Genomic DNA, 13349 nt, shown 5'->3' with positions numbered 1-13349 from the left:
TCCCCTCCACCCCTCATCGTGGACTGTGGGATGAGAGAGCCACAGCCTTATCCCTGACGTAACCAAAACTCTTGGCACCAGCTTAGGCCTGTTTCTTAGTCTTATAAACCGGTCTCAAATCAGGGACATGTAAGGTTCTGAGGAAAATGGTCACCACTGGGTGATTCCCCTCTGTGTAACCGTGAGGCCGTAAGACAGAGATTCTGTAACGTTTTAATGCAACCCCCCCGTAAGAAACACATTGCAAACTGCCACCCAGCACACACGCATATCCATTTATACAGAAACGCAACACGTTTCCCCAAACGACGCTCACCCTCACTGCACACAGTGCGCTCTGATGTCTCCTGACCTAGTCTATTCTGGTCTATTGCAGATTTTCAATGCCAGGCTCGACACTCTAAATTGATTTCAAGACCCACTAATGGATCACAGCCTGTGATTTGATAAACTCCATGCTAAAACACATCCTGTTGTGAGGTGTTCAACCCAGAGGCCATGTATCCTGCAACAAGTGAGGTTGGGGGGAGGAGGGGAGGCAGGATTAACGCCTGAGGCGTGCCTCCTCCTTCTCCTCCCCTGTATTTTTGGTAGAGACGGGGGGTTTTCTCCATATTGGTTAGGCTGGTCTTGAACTCCCAACCTCAGGTGATCTACCCACCTCAGCCTCCCAGAGTGCTGGGATTGCAGGTGTGAGCCACTGTGCCTGGCTCCCCAATAGGTAGGTTTTCAGCCCTTTCCCCCCTCCCTTCTCCCATTTAGCCATCCCCAGTGTCTACCATTGCCATGTTTATGTTTATGTGTAGCCAATGTTTAGCTCCCACTTATATGTGAGAGCATGTGGTATTTGGTTTTCTGCTCCTATGTTAAATCACTTAGGATAATGACCTCCAGCTGCATCCATGTTGCTGCAAAGGACATGGTTTCCTTCTGTTTCAAGGCTGCATACTATTCCATGGTATAGATGTACCATAACAAATGTCTATTTCTGTTCCCTGAGTCTTTTGGGCCCCATGTAGAAGGGTCTGCAGGAAAGTTAACCAGCAACAGTGTCAGGACTGGGGAAGGGCAAAACTCACAGGGATGTTGGCGGGGGGAAGCTCTGGAAGCCCCCACCTTCAGTTGGGCCCGGGGCTCAGGCTGAAAGAGAAAAATGGAGTGGATCCTGGAAGGCTTGGCAGTGGAGAGGACGAGACATTGCTCCATCACTGTAAGAAGGTGATCAACGCTTGACCCGGCTCAAAGTGTTTTGTGCCAGGGTTATGTTCTGAGATATAGGAGGGTTAACTAAGCTGTGGCTGTGGATTAGTTATCTACTGCTTTGTAAATAATTACTTCCAAAACTTAGTGACTTAAAACAACAAACATTTATTATTTCATATGTTTCTGAGGGTCAGGACTCTGGGAGCAGCTGAGCTCCCAGAATCTGTCACGAGGTTACAGGGAAGTTGTTGGCTGGGGCTGCAGTCTTTAAAGACTTGTAAGAGCTCGAGGCAGATGGGCCTCCAGGATAATTTACGTGGCTACTGGGAGGAAGCTTTGGTCCCTCACCACATGGCTTCCGAGAGAGAGAGAGAGAGGACCAAGATGGAAGTGGCTGCCTTTATAAGCTAATATTGGAAGTGGCACATCATCACTTCTCCCAAATGCTGTTGGTCACCCCTACCAAATATGGTACCACATGGTGGAGGACGGCCGAGTTCCTGAAAGGGGGGCTCACTGGAGGCCAGCTACCAGAGGCTGGATGTCTCTTGCTGATTCAGTGTTTTATTCAAATACTGGCCTGGTGCAGTGGCTCATGCCTATAATCCCAGTACTTTGGGAGGCTGAGGCACAGGGTGGTGGAGGTGGTGGGGTATAAACAATCCACATCCCCAGCTTAGTTAACCCTCCTATATCTCAGAACATAACCCTGGCCCAAAACACGCTGAGCCAGGTCAAGCATTTATCACCTCCTTACAGTGATCTGGCAATGTCTTGAGGTCAGCAGTTCGAGACCAGCCTGGCCAACATGGCGAAACCCCGTCTCTACTAAAAACATAAAAATGAGCCAGGCATGGTGGTGTGCACCTGTAATCCCAGCTACTTGGGAGGCTGAGGTAGGAGAATGGCTTGAATCCAGAGGCAGAGATTGCAGTGAGCTGAGATTGTGCCACTGAACTCCAGCCTGGGTGACAGAGCAACTCAGTGTCAAAAACAAAAACAAAACAAAAACAAAAAAACCCAAAAAAACCCAACAAAAACCCCCCACAAAGTACGTAGTGAGTTCCTGCCACAAGCCAAGCATCGCTCTGGTCTCTGAGAAGTCAACAGGAAAGTAGGCAGTGTCCCTGCCTCGTGGGGTTCCCGCTGGAGGAGTGAAAGAGACAGACAAGATACGCATAAATGTCTAATACCTTTCGTTGGCTCTAAGATGTGCATTTTTCTGCATCTTTAACATCTCTAAAATTGGCATCTATCTTATGAGTCGATGCTGTCACGGCATATTTGACGGTGTTTTAAATCTTCTTCTCTTCAGGGTGGGACAGGAAAACCTCACGAAAAAGAAGAGCCGGGGAGAGTTAAGGAAGAGACTGTTCAGCGACCATGAGCGGTGGGGCTGGTTTGCAGGGACCAAGGTTGGAGTGCTGCCCCTGGGACTAGCTCCAGCCTCCCAAGGCCTGAAAGGGCAAGAGGAGAAGGTAGTGTATCAGAACCTGTTTGAATGTGAGCCAGGGGAAGGGGCTGCAGAAGCTGTGGGTGTTGAGAATTTTCTGATCAGTTGGAAGTGATGTGAGGGAGAAAGGAGTCGAGAGCAAATCCAAGGTCACTTCTCACTGTTCCTATGGAGATGCTCCAAACGTGGGACTGATGAGCTGTGATGAATTTATAATTAAGAGTATGTTGGCGGATGCCGCAAGCTTCCAGGCCTTCTCTAGAATGTTCTCATGGTGAAAAACAAAGCTTGAGCGAGACCCACACTCATGATGTTCACCCCTCAACCCATGAAATGTGTGCTGCAATAGCCCACAGGTATCAGTGGAGTCATCCCGTGGCCGTGTATGTGCTGGGAGGTGATCAAGCTGCTTGCTACAAACCCAAAGATGTCGGTTTTGGGGGAAATCAGAGTTGAGACAGAAAGATGGAGTCTATAAGGATGAATGAGCCCGAGCGGGGCGTCTAGTACCCTGTCCACAGAGGGAGGAGGGCCTTGTGGTTCCTCCAGCCCCTGGCTGGTGATGTAACATCACCCAGACCCCACTGTGGTCAGTCAGTTCAGGAGGAGGCAGGGCCACAGGTGAGCCTGTACAGAGGAGCAGGTTCCATGAGACTCAGAGAAAGGAGTTCAGGGAGGTCTACCAGGAGGAGCTAACATGTGAGCTGGGCTGAGAAGGGAAGGTGGGAGAGTGAGGAAGGAGGTCCCAGGAGGAGAGAACAGGACCAGGATATGCAAAGGTGCAGCCGGCAAGGCCAGAGGGACAGGATCTGAGACCCAATCCAGGATGATGGGACTGTCTAGAGCAGCGGTGCCCAACATTTTGGCACCAGGGACCAGTTTCATGGAGGACAATTTTTCCATGGTCTGGGGTGGGGATGGGGATGGTTTCAGGATGATTCAAGCGCATTACATTTATTGTGCACTTTATTTCTATGATTATTACATTGTAACATGTAATGAAATAATTATTCAACTCACCATAATGCAGAATCAAAGAGAACCCTACACTTGTTTTCCTGCAACTGGACGGTATCATCTGGGGGTTATGGGAGACAGTGGCAGATCATCAGGCATTAGATTTTCATAAGGAGCTCACAACCTAGATCCCTCGCATGCACAGTTCACAACAGGGTTCGCCCTCCTATGAGAATCTAGTGCTGCTGCTGATGCGACGGGAGGCAGAGCTCAGGCGTTCACCTCCTGCTGTGCAGCCTGGCTCCTAACAGTCCACAAATCAGTAGTGGTTTGTGACCTGGGGGTTGCAGACCCCTGGTCTAGAGCCATTTATATCCATTAGGGCCCTTTGGCTGCAAGTGGCAGACCCCTAACTCAATCCAAACAGGGACTTCGTGCCTGGCTCTGTGTGGAGTTCTCAGACACAGGAGGGGTTGGGGACCAGGAGTAGAAAGGACAAGTCTGGGGCCATACCAGGAAGTCTCAGCAGCAGGAACTGGGGGGCAGCCTGTGCAGACCTTGGCATCCACGACATGGTTGGTCTTTGCATTTGAGGGAGAAGAACCCACAGGACCATGGCAGCTTCATGATGCTACACATGAGGAGCTGAATTCCAAGGTCATGCAGTGTGTCCACTGTCACACGACCAGCAGGTGCAGAGGGAGGGTGCCTATCCCAGCCCACAGGCTCCCAGGCTCAGATTTTCCTACTGCAACAGAGCTCTCAAATCTCAGACATTCCCGAACTGCTGTCATAATTTTTATCATCTGCATTATACAATCTCTTCTAATATTAATTTTTAAAAATTTGTATGTTTCATATGCTAGTTTTATTTTTGTCTAATGTCCAAGTACTCTTATACTATTAAAATAAGCAGCACAGGCTGGGTATGGTGGCTCATGCCTGTAATTCCAGCACTTTGGGAGGCTAAGGCAGGAGGATCACTTGAGGCCAAGAGTTTGAGACCAGTCTGGGCAGTGAGGCCCCATCTCCATTAAACAAACAAACAAACAAAAAAACAGAAAAAAGCAGCATTCATTTGTGAAAGACCCAAATCATCTTTGGAGGTATGCGTACCTTGTTTTGGGAAACCCTGTATCATAACTAATGCTCCTTTCTATCTGGGGGAGGATGTAGACTGATTATTTGCAGTCACTTTTAGCAAAGAACCCTTGTTGTTCACTGGAATCATTTGCAGAAGAATAGGGGTGACTCTGCCGGGAGAGAAGCATGGGGACCACCCGTCCTCATTGGCTCAGAACTGAGAGGTTTCCTGGGATATGGGACTATCGGTGCTACAACTGGAGAGTTCCAGGCGACCCTGGAGAGTCGGTGACCCCGGAGAGGAAGATGGAGGATCATAGTCCAGCTCACCTAGTTTCCCAGCCCTCACTATGTGGCACATATGAGGATGCTTCCTTGTACCCCGAGACATGAATGAAGGGGGCCTGTGTCAGGAAAGCAGAAGCTGCAGCCCGAGGTCAGTGTGTGATGAGTGCTGTGGGTGGGCACCTCCACCCGGTCCGCTTGCAGAGCTGCAAAGGCCGGAAAGCTGAAACCTGCATTTCCCAGGCTCTTGGACGTGGAGGAGTTGAGACCCCCGCTTCAGTGAGTGCCTCTAGCAGGGGGCACAGTGGGAAGGGTTGGGTCTTCTGTATCAGGGTTCCAGGACACGGCCATTCAGTTTGTGGGTTTGCTCCCGGGATTTGGGAGCTGATTGGGGGAAAATCTGACCACAAGGTGGCAGTAGCACACACTCGCCTCACTGGGCAGTACTTTGACAGGTTTGCAAGCAGGAAAGGTCCCTCGCAGCAGAAGCCAGGGAGGGCAAGGGAACTCTGGGGGCAGGAGCTTGTGTGACGAAGTGATGTCGCTCAGCACCATAGCCCAGGGAGTCTCTGGGTCAGGGTGCTCCCAAGGGCAGAGAACATTTGGGGGCCCTATAATGACAAAGCTTTCTATCTTTTATGCATGAGTAAGAGCTGTCACGTGAGGTTTTGCAGGATAGGCAAAGCAGCCAGGCTCTAAATGGCTAAAAATCACTTTGGGTTATTTTAAAAATAATCAGGTGTGTAAAAATTCGAGTTTGGCACCAGTGGGCTTTCGAGGTAATGGGGCTGAGTTTGCTGTGAAGAAAGAAATGGGCCGGGTACAGTGGCTCCAGCCAGTAATCCCAGCCCTTTGGGAGGCTGAGGTGGGCAGATCACCAGAGGTCAGGAGTTTGAGACCAGCCTGGCCACCATGGTGAAACCCTGTCTCTACTAAAAATGCAAAAACTGGTCGGGCATGGTGGCATGAGCCTGTAGTCCCAGCTACTTGGGAGGCTGAGGCAGGAAAATTGCTTGAACCTGGGAGGTGGAGGTTGCAGTGAGCCAAGATTACACCACTGCACTCCAGCCTGGGCAACAGGGTGAGACTCTGTCAAAAAAAAAAAAAGAAAGAAAGAAAGAAAGAAAGAAAAGAAAAGGAGAAAGACAGAAAGAAAGAAGAAAGAAAGAGAGAGAGAGAGAGAGACAGAAAGAAAGAAAGAAAGAACGAGAAAGAAAGAAAGAAAGAAAGAAAGAAAGAAAGAAAGAAAGAAAGAGAAAGAAAGAAATGGACAGCCCAGGGGCCAATCCTCAGAGGCTATCATTGGCTCCTCTGTGTAGGTTGGGGGTGCATTTTGGAGGCAGTTGCTTCTTGATCCTTGATGTGTCCTTAACTCAGCAGTTCCTACCCCTGCTCCCCCAACCCCACAGCCCATTTCTGTGGAGTGCCTGGCTATGTGGTTTGTTTATGTCCCTGGCAGATCAGTTCTGGGGTCCTATTCTGGGTGTCACTTCTGAGGACCCAGACTGCAGCCTGTGCCCCTGCCCTTCTCATGATTTCAAGGGGATCCTAGTCCCCTGTATTCAATCCCTTTCTGCCTAACATGGCTAATGTGGTTCCTGGTATCTGGAACTCAACCCTCCTGAGACAAATAATGTCTGACATTCAGTCTTGGCGCCAAGGAGACAGCGACCAGCACCGGGGGCTCTGGAGGGCTTGAAGGGGGCTGGCCTCCACTCAGCTCCTGCCAAGTAGGGTTGGCCAGTGTCTAGAGTTTCAGTGAAAGAGATTCTTATGTAAAATAATTTGAGTCTTGAATGTTGGCTCATTTAACAAAAACAAACACAAAAGAGAGAGGGCCAAATGAAACATGTCTGTTGGTGAGGGCACTAATCTGCAAGGGCTGTTATAACCCGGTACCCTGGACTGGGCCCTTTGACAGCAGAAACATATCGTTCTGTAGTTCTGGAGGCCAGGAGTCTGAGATGAAGGTGGCAGTGGGGTTGGTTCCTTCTGAGGACTGTGAGGGAATGTTGTGTTCCACGCCTCTCTTCTTGGCTTGTAGGTGGGCCATCTTCTCCTTGCATCTTTCCTCTATGTGTGTTTCTGTGCCCAAGTTTGTTTGTTTGTTTGTTTCTTTCTTTCTTTTTCTTTCTCTCTTTCTCTTTCTTTCCCCTTCTTCCTTCCTTCCTTCCTTCCTTCCTTCCTTCCTTCCTTCCTTCTCTCTCTCTCTCTTTCTTTCTTCTTTCTTCTCTTTCTTTCTTCTTTCTCTTTCTTTCTTCTTTTTTTTTTATGAGGGCACTGGTCATATTCTATAAAGGCCCACCCTAATCACCTCATTTTACTTTTTTTTTGTTTGACTTTTTTTCTTTTTTTTTTTGACAATCTCACTCTGTTGTCCAGGCTGGAGTGCAATGGCATGATCTCGGCTCACTGCAACCTCTGCCTCCCAGGTTCAAGCGATTCTCCAGGCTCAGCCTCCTGAGTAGCTCGGATTACAGGTGCGCACCACCACATCCAGCTAATTTTTTGTATTTTTAGTAGAGACAGGGTTTAACCAAGTTGGCCAGGCAGGTCTCAAACACCTCAGGTGATCCGCCTGCCTCGGCCTCCTAAAGTGTGGGGATTACAGGCGTGAGCCACAGTGCCCGGCCCTCATTTTACTTTGATTACCTCTGCAAAGAAGGTCACATTCTGAGGTACTGGAGGTTAGGATTCCAAGAAAGGAATATTGAAAGGGACACAGTTCAACCCAGGACAGTGAGACATGTGGAAAGGGCCCCAGGTCACGGCTGCTGGAGGATCCGGGGCTAATGAGCAGCTAAAGGAAAGAAGGGCTGGAGAAGAGTAGATTTCCACAGGCCTGGGTGCCCTCCCATTTAGGAAGCCTGCCCCAGAAGTGCCTATGTGGGAGCCTTGAAATGCACCTTTCTGGCCCAGGCCAAGGGCTGTGCTATTGTGATGATGTGTGAACCGGAAAACACCCACTGGTGTGCCAGTGACACAGCTCACAGACCCGAGACCGTCCTCTCCTCCCATAAGTGAGTCAGCGAGTTTCAGGATCAGAGCAACGGGACAGGTGACAGGTCAGGGATGTTCCCTCTGCACAGTTCCCAGGGTGTCCAGGGCGGATTAGCTGGGCAGCGAGATCACAGAGCAACCAGGCCCTAAACTGCTCCAATGAGGAGGCAGGACTTTTCCTCCCTGCCCTTTTCAAACTTGCTGTGGTGGATTCCTTTTTTTAGTTTGGGGAAGATTGATGATTTCATTATTTGTGGCACTCAGCAATAAATCTCAGAGTTGCAGCTAAAGTGAGCTCTTTCCCCTCGCTGCATTTTCCGCTCTGTTATTCATCATGTTTAATCATTCACTTACCTCAGACCGCTGCCGGCCTTGGGGAGGGCAGGGTATTATGGACTTGGGACAGTTTTACACTTCAGAGGCTGAGGGGAGGGGACTGCGTTAGGAAGGAACAGGGCTGGGGTGGGTGGGTCATGGCTCAGGGTGGGCGGGAGCCAATGAAGCTTCAACAGAGGCGACAGAATGATCAAGAAAGGGAAGTGACAGCAAAACCCTCCTGGGACCTCAAAGGCTGGCCCTGTTTGCCAAGAAAATCTCTCATAAAAGGGGTGAGACTTAATGCCAAAAAGAAAAGGAGAGAAACGGCCGAAGGGTTCTCTGCCAAGGGAATGTTGAAGAATTTAATTCAAGATGAAATGTGCTCTTGTTTGTGTACAATTAATTTTCTCCCCAAATGAAAGGTTTTGTCTGTCACTCAAGTGTTTCAATAGCAACCGCGTAATTAAGGTAGCATGTGCCTCTTCAGTTTGGGAAGCGGCTGTTTGTATTAACATGTTGGGGAAGGACACATTGCTTGGACTGGTTCCTGGGTCTAAGAAGGTAAAAAACAAAACAAAACAAAACACACAAAGAATGGAAGAAAACACCTCCAAATACAGCCTTGGCTCCTGCGGGGTTGATGTCATCCGGAAAATGTGAGCAGGACTTTCCCTGAGAACCAAGAGGCCTGGGCTTCCTGGGATGGGAGGCTGTGAGGAGAAGAACTAAAGACAGTTTCCAGAAACTCTAAAAACGGAGTCATGAATTCAAATGCCCGCGGGGGCCAGGTAGGAGGTGCGTGTCCTGGAAGGGGTTGGCTGTAGTGTTTCAACACAAGTGTGTTTTGTTTGCATAGCACTACCTGGGTGTGAATACTTTAGTTCCACAAAGGAGTATGCACTCTCATTTGTGCTGAAATTTATGGATCTCTTAACTCAACTTTCGTGGGTTTCTATTTTTTTTTTTTTTTGCTTTTAATAAAGAGATGGTGTATTACTTTTCTACTGCTGTGTAACAAATTGCCACAAATTTAGGGGTTTAACACAGCAACCATGTCTTATCTCACAGGTTTTCCAACATGATGTGACTGGGTTCTCCTCTGAGGGTCTGACCAGGCTAACATCAGGGTATCCGCCAGGCTGTGGTTCTTATCTGGGACTCAGGTCCTCTTTCAAGTTCCTTAGTGGTTGGTAGAATTCATTTCCTTCCCATGTTTTCCATGTGGTCCTCCCTATGTTCAAGCTGGCTATGGGGGGTGGAGTCCTACTCATGCTTTGAATCTCTCTGCCTTCCCTGTTGGCTTTTGAGGGTTCACATAATTATCCTGAGCCCACCTGGATAATCCAGGATAATCTTCCTGTTTTAAGGTCAGCTGACTATTTAATCTTAATCACATCTACAGAGTCCCCTTTGTTCTGCAATATAACATCATAATGAAAGTCCCATCTGGTGGTGGAGGTTATGGAGACCAACTCAATGTTGAGAAGTGAAAAACCTGGTTAAAAAGAGATGAGAGATCTGAACAGACATTTTACCAAAGAAGATATCTGAGTGGCAGCTGAGTACGTGAAAAGATGCTCAACGTCTTTGTTGATGCAAAGTAAAATCACCATGCGATGCCACGACACACCCAGTAGAACTGCTAAATCGAGAGAGACTGACAAGACCAAGTGTAGGCAAACATTTGAAGCAGACGGAACCCTCCTACATGATGGGTGGCCGTTCCAATGGTATCACCGCTGTGTCAAAACAGCTCCCAGTTTCTTACAAAGTTAAACACACACTTACTGTTTGACCCAGTGATCTCACTCCTCGCTATTTATCCAAAACAAATGAAAACATATGTCCACACATAGCAGCTTTATTCATCACAAAACAACACAAAGGCGCATCACCCGGCGAGTGGGTAAACACACCAGTGTATGCAGTTACAATGGAATATGATACTACTCAACAGCAATGCAAAAGAAATGATTTACCGCTAAAAGCAGCAGGAATGGAGTTCAAAAGTATGATGCAGCCGGTCCCAGTGTGCTGTGGCTCCACGTGGCCTGTAGTCCCAGGTCCGTGCCCCACATTGCCTGCCTGCCATGGAGCCTGACCCTAAGGGCCCTGCTGCCCCCGGCCTCACTGCCATCCCCGAGGGCTGGTTCCACCAGACGTGCAGCCTGTGGTCCGGGCAGGCCTTGTCTCTGCTCCACGACCAGCACTCGCACTACCAGAACCTCCTCGTCTTCTGCAGTAAAACCTACAGCAATGTGCTGGTGTTGGATGGCATCATTCCGGGCACAGAGAGGGATGAGTTCTCCTGCCAGGAGATGGTAGCCATCCTGCCTCTCTGCAGCCACCCCAACTCACGAAAGCCACTCCAACCACGACCACTGCGGGCAGAGATGCGTGTCTTGCACAAAGTGGGGAAGCACCTCTGCCTGGAGTCTGTGGTCCAGTGTAACATTGACAAGGACGTCATCCGAGTCTCTCAGAAGTTCCTGCCAGGCACGGCCAGTTGCTACTCTAGTTCAAAGCTGACCCTTCATGTGGGTGACCGTTTTGAGTTCATGAAGCAGAACTAGGATGCCTTCGACGTTATCACTGACTTCTCAGACATTATCACTGACTTCTCAGAGTTCAGGAAGCAGAACTAGGATGCCTTCGACGTTATCACTGACTTCTCAGACCACATGGGCCCAGCCGAAAGCCTCTTCAAGGAAGCCTATTGTCAGCGGATGAAGGTGGCCCTGGTGGAGGACGGCATTCTCTGCTGCCAGAGAGCGCGCCAGTGGCTGCACCTTCACCTCATAAGGAGATGCGGCAGTTCTGCCAGTTGCCGTGGTGGGCTACACCGACTGCGTGGTCCCCATCTACCCCTGCAGCCAGACGGGCTTCACGCTGTGCAGCAGAACATGAGTACCCATGTCTGGGAGCCCGTGCAGCACCCGACACATCAGCAGGTGGGGCAGATGCAGCTGAAATGCCACAGCCCAGACGCGCACCGCACAGCCTTTGTGCCGCCTGAATTTGCCTGCAAGGCCCTGAATGGTGTGAGCTGAGCCCCACTGCCACCACCACCACCACCTGGGACCTCGGACAAGGGAGTCTCCAGGGTGCATGGGTGCCTCCAGCCCTGGGCCAGACTTCCCGCCGGCTCTCACCGATCAACCGAGTATTACAGGCCTCAGAATGCTGCCCGGCCTGCCCTGCTGGGTGGACTGTCTGTCTGTGTGTCTCTGTTGCTCTGTGTGGCATTCAGCCTCCAAGCCTCTACCAGCTGTGCACAGCGCTGTCTCTCTCACTTCTGTTACCCTCTTCACTCACCAAACAAATGTATTAACAACAACAAGAACAACAACAACAACAACAACAAAATAGTATGTTTAGGAAGAAGCCAGGCACAATGTAGATTCCATTTGCATGCAATTCTAGAAAATTCAAAACAAAATTGACAAAGAGTACTGGTTGCCAGGGGCTGATAGTGGAGAGAAGAGATTGACTGCCAAGGGGCGGGAGAGAACATTTTTGGGATGAGGGAACATTCTGGATTACGATTGTTATGGTGGTTATTTATATGACTGCATACAATTGTCAAAACTCAACAAAATGTTCACTTAAAATTGGTGGCTTTTATTATATGCAAATTATACCCCCATAGAACTAACATTATATCATTACTCTAATGGAAAAATCAGTGCTCCCTGCCAAAATTTCAGGCAGCTGTAAAAAGAAATGCATATATGTGGCTGGGCGCAGTGGCTCACTCCTGTAATCCCCACACTTTGGGAGGCCGAGGTGGGTGGATCACTTTGAGCTCAAGAGTTAGAAACTAGCCTGGGAAACATGTCAAAATCCCATCTCTACAAAAAATACAAAAATCAGTCAGGCATAGTGGCTTGTGCCTGTCGTTGCAGCTACTTGGGAGGCTAAGGCTGGAGGATTGCTTGAGCCTGGGAAGTGAAGGTTGAAGTGAGCTGAGATTGCGCCACTGCACTCCAGCCTGGGCGACAGAGTGAGACCCTGTCACACACACACAACCACACACCCAGGAAATACATATACGTAAAAAGTATATGAACAGTATATAAAAAGAAAACAGACATCCCGGGTGTTGTGTGTGCCTCCCTGCATCCCCCAAACTCATACTATGGCTTACTAGTCTCTAGATTCCAGCTGTGGGTTACATATGAAGAGCCCCCTATTGCCCCCCATCGATGACCAAAGCTGTATAGATTGTGATTATGGAGGTATTTTTATGCATTGTAGAATCAGCTTAGTATGTGAAATGGTAGATGTTATTCAAGGGTGCGAGTCTAAACCCACAATTGGAGGTTTGTTCAGTGAGAAGTGATTGTACACATGGTCTGTCAAATGGGACCACACTTTGTGCCTCCAGGACTTCGCACATACTGTTCCCTCTGCTGGGATTGCTCTTCCTGCGGCTCTTTGACCAGTCAGTTTCTTCTCTTTCTTGGGATTTTGGCATCAAAGCAGTCTCAGAAAAGCCCTCCCTGACCACCAGCCATGCTAATGCAGCCCCCGCCCCAATTACTCTCTGACTCAAAGCCATGCTCATGTTTTTTCAAAGTCTCTTCCTAACTAGCTTGTTTATTGATTTAACTTTTTTTTTTTTTTTTTTTTTCCCCAGAGACAGCATCTCACTCTATTTTCCAGTCTGGAGTACAGTGGTGTGATCACAGCTCATTGCAACCCTGAACTCCTGGCCTTAATAAAGGGATCCTCTCACCTCAGCCTTCTGAGTAGTTAGAACTACACACGTGGTTGTTTTTTTTAATCTAAAATTTTTTAAAATTTATTTTTTGTAGAGATGGGGGTCTTGCTATGTTGTCCAGACTGGCCTGGAACTCCTGGCCTCAAACAATCTTCCTGCCTTGATTTTTCAAAGCACTGGGATTACAGGTGTGAGCCATTGTGTCTAGCCGCTGATTTAAATTCTTGAGTGTAGATTTTCTTCCCAACCAGACCATGAGCCCCATGAGGTTAAAGCCAGGTCTGGACCATCCCGTGCAGTTTCTCCACAGCCTTGAGTGGGAGCAGT

The 13349-nt window shown here is 48.9% G+C and overlaps 1 pseudogene; it reads left to right on the top strand.

Annotated features, from left to right (window-relative positions):
• The first annotated feature begins 10389 nt into the window (after nt 1–10389).
• LOC112632356 lies at nt 10390–11349 on the top strand (annotated as a pseudogene).
• The last annotated feature ends 2000 nt before the right edge of the window (nt 11350–13349 follow it).

This window comes from Theropithecus gelada, chromosome 10 (assembly GCF_003255815.1).
Source record: "Theropithecus gelada isolate Dixy chromosome 10, Tgel_1.0, whole genome shotgun sequence".
Taxonomy (NCBI): Eukaryota; Metazoa; Chordata; class Mammalia; order Primates; family Cercopithecidae; genus Theropithecus; species Theropithecus gelada.
This window is presented reverse-complemented; position numbering and strand designations above follow the sequence as displayed.